The sequence below is a fragment of the Cynara cardunculus genome (assembly GCF_001531365.2).
Source record: "Cynara cardunculus var. scolymus isolate 2C chromosome LG 17, CcrdV1, whole genome shotgun sequence".
NCBI lineage: Eukaryota > Viridiplantae > Streptophyta > Magnoliopsida > Asterales > Asteraceae > Cynara > Cynara cardunculus.
In genome coordinates, this window is record NC_037544.1 from 23,347,952 (window position 1) to 23,353,951 (window position 6,000).

The window sequence follows — 6,000 nt, forward strand, 5'->3', positions numbered from 1 at the left end:
TCTGGTTGTTCCTTGAAAGAAACCAGAGGGGCTCTGGTTGTTCCTCAATATAGAACTAGAGGGTTTTGGATGATGGTTTGAAAATTATACAAGTCTTTTACAAAGTTTTAGTTAAACCAGAGGCTCTGTATTCGTATGAAACGAGTTATGTGTCAAATTTACATTTTAAAGATATTTCAAAGATTTTTATACTTAGAAACTTTTCTTATGAAAACAGACCAGAGGGGCTCTGGTTGGCCTATACGGGTTGAACCAGAGGCTCTGGTTGGTCTAGCATGAAGATACGGAAGCTCTGGCTAGTAGAACCAGAGGCTCTGGTCCTACATAATATTTTCAAAATATGATTTCTATCCCTGGAAAATATATGTTAATATCTATGATGTTAATCGATGAACATTTTTGGGAATTTTATTCAAGTAAGAGTCTCTAGTTAGTTTAACCAGTGGCCTTCTTGGCTCTCTGAGGAGAACCAAGAACTGGTTGTGAAGGTCGTTTGGAGGAGGTTTTGGTGGCTGGGATAGACGTGGGGGGGGGGGGTTTTCCCTTGTCTTGACCACCTGAGGAAAGGAGGGAGTGAAGGGCACTATGGAAGAGAGTGCAACATCTTCATCCCTCAGCTTGTTTTCTAGAATCCTGGATACAAGCTTATACACCTGAAGGTTTCCTTCCTTGGAGTATTTTTCTCCAAAGATCTTAGCAAAGACCATGGAAAGGAACCTGGTGTAAGGCACCACCTTTTCTCGCGAGCTTGTTCAGCTTTTGCACCAGGTCATCGAAAACGACCGCAACATAATTTATATTGCAACGCTGAATTGCAGAAACACCAATCGTCAAGGCAATCCTGGAGGCTTGGTCTTGACCTCCAATATTTCCATCCATAGACTGGATAAAATGAGAAAACAGGTATTGCTAGATCGCTGACATCCTGTTTTTCTCGATCTTCGATAAGGACTTCATGGGAGCATTTGAGTTCTTCTTCATTGGCCATTGATAGCCAATGGCATCGAGACATTGGATGATCTCGGCCGTTGTGGGCTCGTTGTCGAAAGGGCCTTTGGGGAGGCGAAGAGTGGTCCTCATGTTCACGCCAAACTTCACAGTCATGCGGTTGAATGTGAAGTTGATTTGCTCAACTTGGCGGCCATGCTTGTCTTCAACGTCGACCACCGCAGTAGTGAACCAAAACTACTGTAGAACCTCCTTAACCATGACAGGTTCACTGTTGAGGGCAAATGTAACCGACGACTGTTTAAGGAAGTCAGCCGCTTTGTAAATCAGCAGAGGTTCGTCTTTGAATTTTTGAAATCATAAAGAGAAAAGTGAAGGAGAAATCATATATTTATAGGTAGGAGGAGAGAGAGAGAGAGAGAGAGAGAGAGAGAGAGAGAGAAAGTATATGAGAGAGAAAAAGATGATGGTTGAGGAAGAGGCCATGATGAAAAATATGGCACGTTCTCATCCATGATTGGATGGCATTAAATGAGGTAGCATATGATAGTACCTTTTTGAGCGTCTGAAAGCGTTGCACATTGTAAATAGGGAATGTCGTCATAAAGATGGTTCATTAACTATTTCTTTTAAAAACGAAAAAGTTTTTAAGAAAACGAAGAGTAATTTTGTGTTTAACTAAACACTGAAAAGACCTTTTTGAACACTTTTATCACTGAGACGAGAAAACTTCAGTGATAGTTTTAAGACTTCAATGTCAGTGATAAGAGAATCACTGATCCTGGCATTTAAAAACATTTCAATCACTGAATAGGAAAGATTCAGTGATCATTTTGATATTTAAGAAACAATAAGTATAGGAGAGATATACTTATTTATATGGTCAGTGATCAAGAAAGCACTGAAACAAACTTTTAAAACATTTTTATCACTGAAGAATAAAAGCTTCAGTGATGGTTTTAAGTTTCTAAGAAAAGAAATAAGTAATCACACCTTAGAGAGAATAGATACATTTACACAAGAGTTCAGTGTCAGAGATAGAGCACTAAATCATTTCACTTACTGAACGATGTTAATAGCTGAAGATTATTCTGCAGCGTTTAGCATCCCTAGTTTGCTGATCAAGATGTTAAATCTTGTCTCATTAAGAGGCTTGGTGAAAAGGTCAGCGAGCTGGTAATCAGTTGGAACGAAGTGAAGTTCAATGTCACCATTCATAACATGATCTCTGATAAAATGATATCGGATCTCTATATGTTTGGTCTTTGAGTGAAGTACAAGATTATTTGCAATTGCAATAGCACTAGTGCTATCACAATAGATAGGAACTTTTGAAAATTGAAGATCATAGTCCATCAGCTGGTTTTTCATCGAAAGGATTTGGACAGAACAACTACCAGCGGCTACGTATTCAGCTTCAGCTGTTGATGTGGACACTGACTTTTGTTTCTTGCTTTTCCAGCTCACCAACTTTCCACCTAGAAGCTGACAGCCTCCAATGGTGCTTTTCCTATCAATTTTGCAACCTGCAAAATCACTATCCGAATAACCAATAAGGTCAAAACCTGAACCTTTAGGGTACCAAAGACCCATGTTAGGAGTTCCCTTAAGATATGTGAATATGCGTTTGACAACAATCAGATGGGATTCCTTTGGTTCAGCTTGATATCTTGCACATAAGCAAGTGGAGTACATGATATCGGGTCGGCTAGCTGTGAGGTACAGCAGGCAGCCGATCATTCCTCCCTTGTCCTCAAAGAAGTTATCCATAATATTGTTTTTGAATTCAGTACCACGGTCACTTCTGATAGATCATACTTTAACATTGTTTAGTACTTCTATCCTTTTGATGAACGAAATGATTTCTTCAGGTGCTTCATCTTTGGATCTGAGAAAGAAGACCCAAGTGTACCTGCCATACTCATCAACAATGACAAGTGTAAACTTCATTCCAGCTAGGGATTGCACGTTGACTGGAACAAAGAGATCCATATGCAATAGCTGAAGAGGCGCAGTCACTGAAGAGATTTGCTTTGACTTAAAGCTAGCTCTTGTATGTTTTCCTTTCTCACATGTTGAGCAAAGAGATTCCTTTGCAAAAGAGTGTTGAGGAAGACCAGTAACAAGATCATTTCTTGACAACTTACTGAGTGTCTTGAAGTTGAGATGAGATAACCGTTTTAACCAGTTAATATCTGACAAGACTTTAGAGAAGAAGCAGCTATTCTTGGTGAGAGAAGAATTCATATTGATGATGTATACATTCTCTAGACGAGAACCGGTTAGAGCAACCTTATCATCTTTGTCAAGAATGTGACATGAATTCTTTGAGAATTTAACTGTATAATCGTTATCACACAGTTGACTGATGCTAAGAAGATTGTGCTTCAGTACTTCAACATATGCAACGCGTTTGAAAGTTGTTGCACCATTGGTTCATATACCAAAACCTTTGGTATATCCTTTTCCATTTCCTCCAAAGGTTACGGAAGGTCCTCTTTCTTCCTTGAAATGAGTTAGAAGGGATTTGTCTCCAGTCATATGTCTGGAACATCCGCTATCAAGATACCATATGCCTTTGACATCTTGTACAAGGAAACAAAATAAGAATGCTATTGGTACCCAGCTATTGGGGTCCAGCTTTGTTAGAGGCATCATCCTCTGATGCTGAAGAACCAGCATCAGTAGATGGCATCACCGAACCTGAAGAGGTTTGAGTGGAGAAAGGAACAACCTCTGACACTACTAAAGTAGTTTCAGTGGAAGTCTTCACTGAGTCTGACGAAGAGACTTCAGTGGTAGGAACTACAACATCTGATGCTGAAGATTTTTCAGTAGGAGTTGTCTTCGCTGAGCCTGAAGAAGAGGCTTCACCAGTTTTCTTCACCTTGGTTGCTTGTGCAACCTTTGTGGATGATTTTGCCTTGGTTGATTTCTCAGCCTTGGTGTTAGGACTGAAAATCAGTATTAATTGTATTCGTCTTGAAAGTTAAATATAGTCTATAATTGTAAAAGTCAGCGTGTTTGACTTTTCTTATAGGAGTTTGACTTTGACTTGTGTTGGTAGGTTTGACCATATAAATATGGTTTGTCTTTGTAATTAGAAGTAGGAGAGCTTATTTGTAAATACAATACGTAAAGAGAGGTTTGACCAGAATTGTAAAGATTGACTTTCTCTCTCAATGTTCTTGATGTTCTTGAATGCAATATCTTAATCTGCCATGTTTGTGAAGCATATTGAAGATTGATCAGTGAATTTAGGGACTCACATTTGGTATCAGAGCAGAGTTTGCAAGAAATCAGAAGAAAGGAAATCAGAATTTTGAAGATTTTATTTTCTGGATTTTTTTTTCTTCGTGTTCTTCATTTTTTTTTAGTTTTTGATCTGATTTTTTCTTAAAATCTTGTGTTTTGTGTTAAAAACAGAATCAAAATGCTCGGAATCGTGTTGTGTGATTCACAAATTTTTGTGAATCTTTGTTATTCACAAATTTTTGTGATTTGATCATTTTTTATCAAGATTTAATCGGATTTTGTGTTTTTAGAATTTTTTTTGTGTTCTTGATTTTTTTTCTTTAAACCAGTGTTTTTGATCCATTTTTTTAAAAAGTTTTTTTGTTTTTGTGTTTTTGATAGTTTTTGATCTATTTTTAATTTTGAGTTTCATATTTTTTTTGTTAAACCGGCCAAATTTCTTTAAGCCCATCTTCATGGCCCAACAGTCCAAACCGATCATAACACAGACTCTCATTCCTAGTTCTTGCTTCTAAATCGATCGTACTCAGTTTGAGCGGATAAGAGGTAAACCACATACTCTTTGACCAGAGTGTTCACCGAGTGATTCATAGCATCAATCGGTTTCTAGTCCAAGTATAAACCGCACATAGCTTGATCGGTGTACTTGAGCGGATTCTTACAAGTCTTGAGCGGTTTAAGCTAAACCGCACACCTCTTCAGCGGATTAAGGAGCTAAATCGCACGACAAGTTTGATCTGACTCTAAATCGCTCAACAGGTTTGCTTTTTCGATTTCATCAGGTCTAAGTTTTTTCAATTTGAGCGGTTTATTCATAAACCGATCAACTCTTGACCGGAGAATTGAGCGGATAAGTGTCCGGTTAAGAGATCGATTGATTGTGATGTTGCAGTAAGCGATTTAATTTTAGGGTTGAGCGGATACTTGAGCGGTTTTGTTACTTGATTTGGTGACCGAATTTCACCTAAATTGATGGTTTGAGTGATTTGTTACTTGAWTTGGTGATCGAATTCGAAAGCTAGAAAAGCTGTTTTGAGAGTATTCGGGAATTAAGAATCCTGTTTCATTCAAAATCACTTAACAAGCTGTTCAATTTTGGGTTTATGGTTTCATAGTCTATACAAGCTGTTTGTGTCCAGTTCTTTTTGTTTGTCTATTGATAATTTCCAGCTGTGTCTAGCAAGACAGATAGAAGTTCACAGTTAAAAGATTGAATCAGTCGGAATGTGTTAAAGCTGTTAGTGTAGAGATTTCTTGAGAACTTTTGTCAATTATTGCATCAAAGGCATTGTATTGTTCATTGAGCTAATTATGTTGCATGTTTGTAGTCTAAGTCTGCTGTTTGATGCACATGTGATGATTGTACTAGCTGGTAGTAAGCAATAGAAACATCAATTATCAGTAAAAAAACTTTAGAAGCTGTTAATTGATTTCGTGCTAGCTCGTTACAGATCAGTAAGAAGGGGATTCTAAAAGCCGGTTAAATGCATGGGACAGAGGGCTCGTAGTACCTGCACATGTTTTTGAGCAATTACAATCTGTTTTGAGTTCAATTCAGTTGGTATCTTGAAGCTGTTGGTGAGGCTGTTACATTTCAATTACAGAAGCAGATTGTGCTTGTTGTTTTTTAGTAGACTGCATATTAGTCTAAATCACACTTCTGTCCAGATTTTATCTAATTTGGTTCTTGAGGTATCACTTGGATCACGTAACAGCAGCTTCAGAGGGAGACAGACAAAAGACCTTTTGTGTTTGTGTGTTTGTTCGTTATACACACAAACCATACAGTTCTGTCTT